We start from the raw sequence: 14,426 nt of genomic DNA, 5'->3' as shown, positions 1-14,426 counted from the left end.
ATGCTAAGAAAAAATAATACTTTTAGTAATATCCTTTTTCTATTTATTGCATGAGTTGCTAAAACTTCACAGAATTTTAAGCAACATCCTTCGGTAGTGATGAGTATTATTATGAATTACATAAAATCCAAAACAATATTAAGTTATATAGAAAATGCACATTGTGCAACTTAAGCTTGTGAGATATGGACCCTATATAGAAATTAAAAACAGAAGCTTAGAATATTTGAAAGAAATAACATATTAAGAACGATTGTAAAAGCAATGATAAACTCTCTAGCACACGAACGAAGAATATTAAGAAATGATTAAATTTTCAAGCTATATAAAAATCAGACTTTGTAGCAAAAATCGAAAAAAACTCCAATAGATTGGTTACGTCATCAGAGCACCAGAAGGAAACATAACCAGGCAATGTTTTAAATAAATGCCATGAGAAGAAAGATTGCTAAGACATGGTAATGAGATTTCCAAGACTATTTCGTTCATATGACGTCATTCCATTTTTGACCAATGAAGTGTAATGATATTTTGAATTCCAAACATAGCCATACATCGCGATAATTTTTGCAACTGGATTTATTACAATCAATTTATCAAATGGTCGTGCTGTTGTTTAGTCAGTGTCGCCAACTGTTTCCCCGTAAATCGTTGGGCATAAAGCCATTAGGCCTAATGTAACGATGAAGTAGGCCTACTAAATAAAGTGTGAAATCCTACTTCCACATCTACATCTTCTAATAACCATGTCCACTGTATCTAAAGAAAATGACATTCCTTCATTCAGATTTGATAACTGTGTTTTCAACAACTGTTCATTTAATTAATGTATTAATCAGGTTATTTGTAAATCTAATATATAAAAGTGAATGTGGGTATGTATGTATGTTCTCTATACAAATCTACACGCTTTGACCGATATGTGCCAAAGTTTGCATATTTAACCTTCATAACCAGGAGAAAAACATAGGCTACATTAAAATTGTGCAAATGGACGTTAAATGAATTAAACAATAAAAAACATAAAATAAGTACGATCAAACATTCATGTTTAATACTAAATTGCAATCTTCTATAGTCAATTGTTTTTTTTGTTATTGTCTGTTGTATTCAACATCGACTTTCACGAGGCCATGGAAATTATAACACGAAATTAAATAACATTATTGATACAGCATGAAGACTAAAATCTAGGTAATTCATGCAGTAAATATCTTTACGCAGTCGAGGACCATATTATGAAATTCTCGATGCAGTTGTAGATAGTGAATTCTTGAATTCTTTGAGACTACAAGGACTCCTACCATATAATTGTTTTAATATTTGATATTGAATCACCAATAGTACTATTGCGAAATATTGACCCACTAAAATCATGCATTGGAATAAGAGTTGGTGTGAAAAAACTCATTCAAAACGTAGTAATAGAAGTGACATTATTAACTGGGAAAACGAAACGAGAAGATGTTTTTATCTCACGTATTCCTATGATACCCACTAACATCCCTTTCGATTTTAAGTAATTGCAATTTCAGTGCGACTAGCATTTGTAATGGCCATATTAAAATTATGATCAAGGACAGTCGCTCAAAGTAGCAGGCATTAACTTAAAAATTGCGTTTTTCACATTCTTAGCTATATTTTATACAAAGAAGTAGGGGGAAAAAAAGATTTTACACACATCAAAAAGCAATTCAATGATACTTTTGTCATATTGATAATGTAGTATGTGAATGTACTGAAAATAACACTGTATTAATTCTAAAATATACGTCTCTCAAAATATTGTTGTTCATGTCAGAAAATGTGTTACTGCGAAATTCTAACTAGCCTACATAATCATGTTGCCAATTTAGTACGTTATGCGTTGTGGAAATAGCAATCTCTTACTTACTTACTTACAAATGGCGTTTAAGGAACCCGAAGGTTCATTGCCGCCCTCACATAAGCCCGCCATCGGTCCCTATCCTGTGCAAGATTAAGCCAGTCTCCATCATCATACCCCACCTCCCTCAAATCCATTTTAATATTATCCTCCCATCTACGTCTCGGCCTCCCCAAAGGTCTTTTTCCCTCCGGTCTCCCAACTAACACTCTATATGCATTTCTGGATTCGCCCATACGTGCTACATGCCCTGCCCATCTCAAACGTCTGGATTTCAAGTTCCTAATTATGTCAGGTGAAGAATACAATGCGTGCAGTTCTGTGTTGTGTAACTTTCTCCATTCTCCTGTAACTTCATCCCGCTTAGCCCCAAATATTTTCCTAAGCACCTAATTCTCAAACACCCTTAACCTATGTTCCTCTCTCAGAGTGAGAGTCCAAGTTTCACAGCCATATAGAAGAACCGGTAATATAACTGTTTTATAAATTCTAACTTTCAGATTTTTGGACAGCAGACTGGATGATAAGAGCTTCTCAACCGAATAATAACACGCATTTCCCATATTTATTCTGCGTTTAATTTCCTCCCGAGTGTCATTTATATTTGTTACTGTTGCTCCAAGATATTTGAATTTTTCCACCTCTTCGAAGGATAAATCTCCAATATTTATATTTCCATTTCGTACAATATTCTGGTCACGAGACATAATCATATACTTTGTCTTTTCGGGATTTACTTCCAAACCGATCGCTTTACTTGCTTCAAGTAAAATTTCCGTGTTTTCCCTAACCGTTTGTGTATTTTCTCCTAACATATTCACGTCATCTGCATAGACAAGAAGCTGATGTAGCCCGTTCAATTCCAAACCCTGCCTGTTATCCTGAACTTTCCTAATGGCATATTCTAAAGCGAAGTTAAAAAGTAAAGGTGATAGTGCATCTCCCTGCTTTAGCCCGCAGTGAATTGGAAAAGGATCAGATAGAAACTGACCTATACGGACTCTGCTGTATGTTTCACTGAGACACATTTTAATTAATCGAACTAGTTTCTTGGGAATACCAAATTCAATAAGAATATCATATAATACTTCCCTCTTAACCGAGTCATATGCCTTTTTGAAATCTATGAATAACTGATGTACTGTACCCTTATACTCCCATTTTTTCTCCATTATCTGCCGAATACAAAAAATCTGATCAATAGTCGATCTATTACGCCGAAAACCGCAGCAATCTCTTAATTTCTTAAAAATAAAAACCGGTATATACGTCTCTGAGAATATTACTCTTTATGTTAAAAAATGACTTATTGTGAGTTAATATTGTATCTGTATTCTGTGTATAAAATAAGAATTAATATAATATGTTCTCAATTTGTGAGATATAGTTTCTCAAGTCATATTAAGAAAAATATGTATACAGCGGTTAGGGGTAAAAAATCTTTCAATATAAATTAAATTATATACGTATATATTGATTCTTTGGTATGATCGATAGAGAGAGAAATTTTGGCTCTCGATGGCACCCCAACGGGTACAGACTGGGAACAAGGGAATTCCCTGTTTATCGTCAGCTATCTCTGAAATTCAAGTGAAAACATACACAGACATGAAATTACGTGAAATGCACAGCTTCAGATCAATGTACAGATCTTATAATTATTTTATCTCTGCCTCTGTGTAACGTCACATTTGCGGGGGAGGAAAGGGGACGGCAGAAAGATTGTAATGCTTTTTAATACCTTGACTTCCATGACTAAGATAAGCCACTTGAAATTTAACAGTCACTGACCGGCAGAGATAAAATGTAAGATCTGTAGAACATTGATACAATGCTAAGTGGGCCTATAGGGACCGAGGAGTGTGTCTGTTTTGCTGAACTTCAAGACAATGCTAATGCATTTAAAGTTTGTGTGACTGTAGCCTGTATATTATATGTTCGTTTGGTTTTACTTCATTTATAGTTTGGTTTCTTTATTATTTTATTTGTATTTCTGGTGATGTGGAAGAGTAGGCCTGATGGCCTTAATTACGCCAGAATAAATAAATAAACACACATATATATACATATATATACAGCATATATATACATACAAATTAAAACAAATTTGAAAGTAAGGCAAGTGATGAAATGTTTTCTTTGGTTGCCTGATCTGTAGTTGTTTTAAATTGAGTTAATCCTTTGAGGCATTTGGCTAAGAAGTTCATTAATTCATATAAGTGACGCTATGTAAAGATTCATCTTTATGGACGAGGAAAGCTTATTGAAGACAATTCGTTTTGATTGTCTATAGTTGAGTTTCTAAGATTTCCGAAAAGTCTAACAACCAGTTTAATTAAATAAAAGAAGCAAAAAGGACAACCCGGGCAACGCCGGGTGCTTTCAGCTAGTATATTATAAAATGTTTAAATTAAATTTTTATTTCAGCAAATAATGAAAATGTATTTATGTTACAATAACAAGAGAAAAGCGCAGTACATGTAATTAACATTCTTAAACCTGTATTTCTCTTTTCTCAATTGGCATTACTGAATAACATCCAATTTCTTTATTGCAGTAATCGATATTCATCTATTTCAAATTTACAATGTCTCAATAGGTAAATATTCATAAACATACAATTATTATTAACATTTTGTGAGCGAATTTTAGGGATGTATTATTTACATTTTTATTTTATTCACGAAATAGTCCTAATAAATGTCACTCGAGGTCTGAAATTACTATAGATAATTTGGAAAAGACATTACACACGAGTATCTATTTAAATTTAAATAATTGGAAAGATATTTATATTTATAGAGCCAGTTGGCATCATCTTGTACATTGAGTTGCAAATAACTTGCAGGGTTTATGAATGTGAGATTAATAATAATAATAATAATAATAATAATAATAATAATAATAATAATAATAATAATAATAATAATAATAATAATAGAAGCGATAGAGCTATTACAGGGAAAATAATTCGAAGAAATCTATCAGAACACCGTTCTTTTCCATCACATATTTCATCCATATTTTAAATCAGGTTCCGCTTTAGGAATTCAACACTACTGCAGCCTTTCAGCTAGCAGTATACCACAAGTATTGAACATATACAGCCTTTATTATGGCTCTTCCTGTCTAGTTTAATGCATTGCCTTTGCACAGAGCATCTTGGTCAAAAAGTGTACTTCCTTTGAACGAAAGGTGCTCGGCTGTACATCACAGCAGACAGTCATCCATCATTCTGTCCGCGAGTGTGAAACCTACCACTGATTTCTTTATGTGCGCGTTTTAAAATGTTGCACTAACATTTACATTCCTAGAAACCACGTAGACGCGGTAAATGTGCCTCTGTTTTATTTTCATCCTGCTGCAAGTCTCTGAAATAACTGCGTCCGACTTGGGTAATTTTTTTACTTTATACAAAGTAAGAAGAGAGAGAAATTATTTCATTTCGATATTTTCTCAGAAATTATCGATTCTGATATTCCTGGTATAACAAATTGTTTCAAACTTTTCCTCTGCCTTTGTCAGTGTCTGTCTGCAAAATTTCTTCTAAATTATTGGATGAATTTTGTTGGTATTCAGTAAGTTATCTCCTAGTCTATTTATTCTGGTAAGAATACAGTACATGAAATTCAATCACTTTTCAACTAAAACTTCAGTTTTATATATACTAATTTTAAACGATTTTAATTTCATAATTCAGGCACACTGCTTGCCTCTCAATATATTGTATCATAATTATGTTCATTGGAAGGATTTCTATTTGTATGTCAATTTTAATTTTAAGACTAGGCTATGTACGCCATTCAATCATTCTATGTAAAGTATGCAAGGTCAGACTACTAGTGTTTTATGAATGTGTTTAAATAATATTTTCACCTAGTTCAAATGTTTGTTTGTTAGAAAACTATCACCTGAAGATGACTTGAAAGTAAGTCGAAAATATTCGTGACGTATATTAACATTGTATCTTGATATAACAGAATCCATTTCTACCATCTTAACATGATAAGTGATTGACTGAAAAATAAAATGTATAAATTTATAATTATCTTCTCACCATTCGTGAGCTGCCACAAGGGACAAAGAGTACTTAACCATAGAAATGTTTACAAGTTCATGAAAAACCATTAATTTTGTTTTAACAATAAAATTCTTACAAGTACATAGCTGCAAATAATTTTTTTTTACATTAGTGGAAATATACCTATTTTTAGACAGGTAAGTGTTACAAAAAAGTAAAGAATGCTACTGAACTTAGTTTGATTTCGAATATAGGTGATTCTTCAGGAGAGCAATTGACCCTTTCAATGCAGCTAAGGTTACAATCGGAATAATAGATGTAGGTATTCCAAGCCTCTTAAACACATCTTTCATGAAGAGAATAGCGGTACCTCTTGCTCCAACCAGAAGTCCGATTACTTCAAGCTCTTCTAGCTGGTATTTTTTTAGGTAATAGGGAATGGTAGGATTGTACATATTCTTTTTTTCATTATCCATTTCTGCTGGCTGTTCCTCATCCATTTCGAAACGCACAGTGGGATAAATTATGTATCCAGATCTTGTAGATTCCTTGAAAGCTATTATATCTATGCGCCGTGTACTGCCAGTGACAGAGAGACAAACTTATCTGAACTCAACATGACTTTTAAATTTAAAACTTTAAAGCAGAATACGAGTCGGACGCTCTGAAATAAAATTCAGTGACGGACGTTTTAAGAAGGTTTTGCGTCTTGTTACTACGAAATTATGTTGTATGTCGCTAAGTTATCGTTTAAATAAAGTTATTCATGTTTGCAGTTTTCCATCAATTTATGCAAATTAATTAACAATAGTGGAAGCGGGACTGCTGTCGGCCAGTGCGTCTTCTGTGTAGCGCTGTGATGTTACACAGTCTAAACGAGTGAGTGAAATTATATTGTTGAGAAGCTTTTGCCAGGAAATCTGTCATTTCAGGGTCTGAACCATGAGAGCGTCGCGTGAAAGGAGGCGTGCTGCGGCGATAGCCTTCCGGTCCCTACTTCGCATAAAGAAGAAAATGATTCCCGCCGAAAATTGAGGGAAAAAGGAAAAACAGTTCAATGCCTATGTAAAAGGTGTTAGTGATTTAGAATTAAATCTTAGTTTACCACATAAAAAACTTTAAATCAAATAAAAGTGCTCATCAAATACTTCTAAAGCAATTTATATACACAATCAATTCGGTTTTGTTTGTTTCACATTTCGTGTCTTATTTTACCTAGGCTATCATAAACCTATTGTTTCAGTTTTAATGTGTGAAGTATATTGAGCATACAAGTGTTACATATAACCTTAGTTTATGGTCTCTCAATGCACGAACGTTTAAAAACATTCCTACGCATTTATAGATTAAGAAGTTTCATTTCTGGCGCACGCAGAGGCTACAAAATTTTTATTTCTGTAAAACCTAATGACCTATTATTTCAAATAAAAATCAGCAGAGTTTTAATTCACATAAAATCTAACCATATAAGTATAACACAGTAATAAATGGAATAATCTATTTCGCACCAATTGAACAATTTTTATGAGAAATTATTTATGTGTACGGGTATATTTCAAAATTTTTCTGTATCATATTATCAAAGTATGTTCTGAACTCTCCCGGCCAAAAGCCGGTCATGGAAGGATACTTATTGTTAAAGATTATCAGTCTCTAGTTGTAAAGACTTTTATTACACGTGAATGAATGAAGCGAGATCATAGTCATATATAATTAAAAAGACGAAACGTGCCCAGGATTTCATTACAAGCAACTAATGTATATGCAAGCTGTTTCAAAGGTAACGCAGAATGTATAAAAACGCAATTTTGCAGGCTTAGAAATAAGCATTTACATTAAGTAGTTTATTTGTATATGTATTTATTTATTTACTTATTTACTCAGTTACGTACTACCTATTTATTTATTTATTTATTTATTTATTTATTTATTCATTTATTTATTTATTCTTTTTTGTATGGTTGTGAAACTTGGACTCTCACTTTGAGAGGGGAACAGAGATTAAGAGTGTTTGAGAATAAGGTTCTTAGAAAAATATTTGGGGCTAAGAGTGATGAAGTTACAGAAGAATGGAGAAAGTTACACAATGCAGAACTTCACGCATTGTTTTCTTCACCTGACATAATTAGGAACATTAAATCCAGACGTTTGAGATGGGCAGGGCATGTAGTATGTATGGGCGAATCCAGAAATGCATATAGAGTGTTAATTGGAAGGCCGGAAAGAAAACACCTTTGGAAGGCCGAGACGTAGATGGGAGGATAACATTAAAACGGATTTGAGGGAGGTAGGATATGATAATAGAGACTGGATTAATCTTGCACAGGATAGGGATCGATGGCTACTTTATATGAGGGCGGCAATGAACCTGCGGGTTCCTTAAAAGCTATTTGTAAGTAAGTTTATTTATTTATTTATTTATTGTCCACACCTGTGAAATAACGGTCAACGCGTCTGGCAGCGAAACCAGGTGGCCCGGGTTCGATTCCCGGTCGGGGCAAGTTACCTGGTTGAGGTTCTTTCCGGGGCTTTCCCTCAACCCAAGATGAGCAAATGCTGGATAACTTTCGGTGCTGGACCCCCGACTCATTTCACCGGCATTATCACCTTCATCTCATTCAGACGCTAAATAACCTAAGCTGTTGATAAAGCGTCGTAAAATAACGCATTAAAAATATTTATTTATTTATTTATTTATTTATTTATTTATTTATCAACAGTGAACAGCCAATAAAAGTCTTAATAATAGTCACATCTATAGGCCTACACACAGTAAATGCTAAATATTTTACCATTATGCAAACTCTGAATTTATAATGTAAGATTGCAGCATTAATGGAACTTAGATTCGGGAAAGAGATTTCGTATTTTTGTTATGGAAAAGACTGTAACTTCTGGTAATTGTATGATGATGATGATGATGATGACGATAATAATAATAATAATAATAATAATAATAATAATAATAATAATAATAATAATAATAATAATAATGCGCTATTATTATTATTATTATTATATTTACCTCTGAATACATTTCTAGGATAGTGCAGTAGTGAGAGTATGGTAGGAGAAATCCCGACCCACATGCACAGTATGTGTAACATGTCTAACAAAATGTAGTAAAATGTATAAAGAGAGCGGTTGAATATCCTTGGGCATGTAGCCTATACAGGTACGACCATTAAGATACATACAGCTCCAAGAAGATTGACATGAGGTGAATAACACAACGACTGACTTCCCAGTTCCGAAGATACCGCAAAGACGAAACTGGTATACATCTAACGGTCACCAAATAACACAGATCGCTGAAATTATTTACTGAAGGTAACAAAGAATGATGATATTGTATTCTGAGTACTTTTATTGCTGCCCAGAAGTTATCGCCTTCAGCTGGAATTGAATTTACGAACTAATAATATGGTAATATTGTTCCATCGAGGTTGACCTTGCCTGATGTCAATGTTTCTTTTATTTAGGAAAAGTTATTTTGCAGAACTTGACAAATTAATAGTAATTTCAAGCGCAGTAAACGTTGTATTGGGCATCGTTAGAATGAGGAACAACTGCACTTCATTTGGAAAATGTTACTTTCAAAATTTGTTACTGTTAGACAACCTGAGATAAAATATGTAGGCCTATTCAGTACATAACTGCGATAAAAACAGCTGACAATCAAACATGAATATTATTTTTTATTTCCTCCGACGTTGATCAGGATTAGTTTTGATTATTAACGTTTCTACGCTTCATTTCCGGACGGGTTTTGTTAACTGTTTGTTTTTATTATTATTGCTTTCAGTTGTACAAGTCAAACACACTGGTCAATCACCATTTCGCTCATCAATCGCTCGTACTAGTCTATGTGTAATTATACAAAATAGAAATACAAATGGCCCTGTAGTAGAGTGGCAGGATAGAAGTTATGAAATAACATGAAATACATTCAAAACAGTCTAATGCGGGGACACAGAAATGTCAGACGTACATACAGGTAATCTAATTTAACTTATTTGGTTGTGGGGTTACATTCTGTAGAAGCGAATGATTTTTAAAGAGATGAATACAAAAAAAAAGTTTACAACAGAGAGAAACATACAACAAAGCATTTCGCATATTACGTACTGTTGAACAGAACATTTTCTTATCGGCGATAAATGTATCACCGATAAACATTACTGTACCATGAACCATGCACTTATTAATCAAGGTTCTAGAATGTTTGAAAGAAATTACAATTTCAGTAATGTAAGCAACTAAACTGAAGCAAAATTACACATGACAGATGCAGCCTAAATGATGTAGGCAGTAACTTTCAATTTCCAGTATTCAGTAAAGTATATGCAGCTGTAAGTAGACATCGCAAGAAAGTTGGAAAAGAAACTATTTTATAGTGTTTCGGCAGTAGCTATGTTGTAATATGGGATGCACAGAAACCAAAATGGAAATAGGAGCTGCTAAGGTTAAGTCGTAATAAACAGCTAAAAGATGCAAGAACCAAGATAAAAATGTACGGCTAATACAGAAGTTAAGATGTGCAGTTTACTTAATTGGGGATAAAATAAATTCACTCATACTTACTAATGAATTGAACCTCCAGACAAAAAATTTCACCCCCTCTATAAACACGTAACAAGTAGAGATATATTGGGTGTTCATTTCAAAGTGTGTCATGACGTCACTGTTGTGAGTCAGCGATTTGAAGCGAGTTTCAGCTTTTATGTCAGAGAAGTTGCCTATTAATCAAGGTGTTCAATCTGAACTTGAGAACGTGTACGTTATAACTTGAACGTCGTAGCAACAGATGGCGGTCTGTACGGTCTGTGTGCTACCATAACCTCTTTCGAACTGTGTTTTGCGCGGACAAGTCGCACTTGTATTTGTTATCATCGGCTGCATACGGCAACATTCCACAACACAAATCAAATGCTCCGTGTCCATGTTGACCGTCGAAGTTAATGTCAACAAATACTGTACGTAAGTAATCGTCTTAACCCTCTCCCCATATCCCGACAGTAAGAAAAAACTCACGTCAGTACGTGTTTCCAAACAGTTCACATTCCTGCCACTACAGGCGTTACCGTACGTATCGGTAAGTACTCTTCAGAATGAACTCCGTACTTGCTAGGCAACTTCTCTGGCACATAGGTAATACGCCTCTGCGGAAGTGTAGGAAGTTTGAATTCTCTAGGCTCATCGGCTAGCCACATGACGACATACAGCGAGCCATGGCACACTTTGAACTGATCACGCAATAGAAATATCCAAAAAGAGTAAATTTATAATGTATGTATGAATGTTATGTTATTTTGTAGTCAGTTATTTAACGAAGCTGCATCAAGTACTAGGTCGTTTTCGTTCTACCTTGTTATAAAAATATGCACTGTCCTTCACTCCCACCTCTTCATGTTTTAACTGCTTAAGAATTTTAGCACAGATCTTGCCATTAGTTTTTCATATGAAATGAGACAAAGTTTGTAATGTATTTGTTGCCTCTCATGTTCGAATATTGCAAGGCACTAATCTGAACCTTGAACACAGAATTACGGAGTCTCCATTATGAGCTATGAGGAAAGCGTATGAATGGAAAGTTAAATCAGTTTGGCTATTTTTCTGGTTTTACGTTTTTAAATCTTCTTGTAGCATCAATGTATTTACTTTATAGTTTTATTATGAGAAAGTATGAACAACTCTTTTTTTATAAATTACTCATCCTGGGATATGCTAGATTATACTGTGAAACAAATCAGTTTATGTTTGAAAAACAATCTGGACATGTGGGGATAAGAGGATGACCCCAAGCCGTAAACCATGTAGCGAAGTAATATACTTTATATGGGATGCGATATGTCTCCAACCGACGTCGCCTGTGGGTGACGTTTGTATCAACAATTACCACACACGTTACGTCAACACAAATCATGTCACTCGTGACGGCTTGGTCGTGTTTGGCATTTAATTAATGCACATTTTCGACCTTATTGGTCAATACACACTCGAACGATGTAAACTGAAGTTGTAATGTAATTGAAGCTGGAGTGGTCTATTCTCCGATAACTGGATTATATGAGATGGGTGCACTCCAACGAGGTTACTGAAAGGGTAAAATAAAATGTAAAAAAAAATACATAAACGGCAGAGATTAAAGCTTGCAAGGCAGGTCATGAGGCAAACACTCGAGCGGTATAGAATATGTAAATTCAGTGTTATAAACACGAGTGGCCGTGCTTGCTTTGTTCTAGCATCTACTATTAATATAAAAGCGTTATTGAACAACTATATACTTTTAAAATTTAGTTTGTCCCTAAGAAATATGTAGCAAAATTTGAATGAAAAGAAAAGGTAAAAAAAAAGGAAAAAAAAAAACTTCTAATGTAAAAACTTAACATGATGCCAGTGAAAGAGCTTTCAATATTCAATCATATTTTCGCACAGGTACTGTCAGTTTGCCTACGTCGCATCCCCAATTCCTCCACCTGCTTCTGTTCGCCCCTCTGTAAAAGCAGGGATGTCTTAGCTCTTTTCTGAAAACATTAATTTCTGATAGGAATTGGACGTTTACGTAATATTATCCAACTGTTTAAAATAACTTAAATAAAAGGGCCTCGTTAAGTAATTAACTGTACGTGATTTCCCCCCTTTCTACTATCCTGCGGCATAACCACTTGGACGGACAGTAGATAGCATGTCTGAGTAATTTTATCTGTGCGGGTCGCGCAGAAGTGAACATTGAATTTACAATACGTAAGGTACTCTTTTATAGACATGGTACAAAATTATTTCAACATGAGTTACTAGTACGAAGGACGAAACTGGCAATTGGAATTAGATGCAATAGTCTATAGTGCGATAATATACAGAAAAGAACTGAAGCCTGTATCGAAATGAACGGCCACCATTTTAAAAAATGTGTTTAAATATCCATATTATGATTATTTTTCAATTTAACTTCATTCTCTATATTGTACGCTAATGAGCTGTAGACAGTATAATAGGCTATACACTGCATAATGAATACGTTCGCATGGATAGCTCAGTTCGTGAGTAAAAACACTTATTCTTAATACAGTACTGTATTAAGATTAAACAAAAACCTAATGAAAATTATCGAACTCAAAATCGCGATATTTCCTAGTTTACGTAAATGGATGAACTACTTTTCTTCCCTCCTATATCTAGTAGAGTGATTTGTTTGTGTTTTACGCCAGTATAATCGAACTACAGTCGTAGAAGGGGGTAGCAATCTGTGTTTCCGGTTCTCTAAAGGTACAGCAAGGTTAATATTAAAAATGTTAGTAAAAATAAAATGATGTCCCTGTACAACTAACAGTGACTGAGTCTTAACAATACAACTAGGCAACGTTGCTTAAGTGCGAATGGCTCGTGTTGTTCTGTGAGACTGAAAACCCGTGACGTCCATGAACGAAGTAGCATGGAAAGGGATATGAGTACCTACTGCTTCTGCCATGCTATTCATTGCCACTTAAAAGAATCAATTTACAACTGCACACCACACTGCATCTAACGCATTCAATTTTTACTGAAAGCACATAGGTGTTATGGATAGCACAATGCTGGTTTGATAATGTTAAAACACGATAAGAAAAGATGGCTCCGTTTATTCCTGACAGTGGATCATAGTTGGTGATGGTTGTCCTGGTGATCATGATCATGGTGCCTGATCTCTTTCTGTGATTGTGACAATAACGCTGGCTGACTTGTGGTGGTGGTTGCGGTGGTAAAGATTGTGATGTTAGTGGTAGGCCTAATGATTATGATCGTGGTGCCTATTTTGTGGTTGTGTTAGTGATAGTAGTGCTAGCTGTCATGGTCGTTGCGGTAGTGATGATTGTGATGGTGGTGGTGATTGCGGTGGTGATGGATATTGGTGGTAATGGTGATTAGAATATGATCGTGGTGCTGGTGATTGTGTTGGTGATAGTAGTGCTGGTTGTCGTGGCGCTGCGGCGGTGGTTTCGGTGGTTATGATTGTGATGGTGATTGCAAAATCTTGTAGATTTTACATTAATTGATTTCATTATTTAAAGTAATGAAATTAATAATTGCAGACATTATTCAACTAGTAAAATTTGTAACTGTCTAATTGTAAGAGAAAATAAAATTTTATAAGTACGATGAATTTGAATTTATTCATTGTTTCAAAATCAAAATTACAACCGGTAAAAGACTACAACAGTAGTACCTAACAAAAAGAGTGATGAGCCTAGATCATCAAACTTTGTATCGACGTCTGAAAATAGCATACATTATTTCTAGAAGACATGGATGATCCTGAAATATCATTTTTCACATAGAGTGAACTGGATTTCTATATGTTAATTCATAAATAATAGAGGTGATTGTAATTATAAAAAATAGCAATGTTTCAATAATATGCTGAGTGACGTGTGAATTATGTCAAAATTACTATTTCTCTGTTTTTCTAATATTGGCCCAAAAATTATTTCCTCTCAGTATATAGAGTTACAGAATTATATAAAATATTTTATTTTCTGG

The sequence above is a fragment of the Periplaneta americana genome, chromosome 2 (assembly GCF_040183065.1).
Source record: "Periplaneta americana isolate PAMFEO1 chromosome 2, P.americana_PAMFEO1_priV1, whole genome shotgun sequence".
Taxonomy (NCBI): Eukaryota; Metazoa; Arthropoda; class Insecta; order Blattodea; family Blattidae; genus Periplaneta; species Periplaneta americana.
This window is presented reverse-complemented; position numbering follows the sequence as displayed.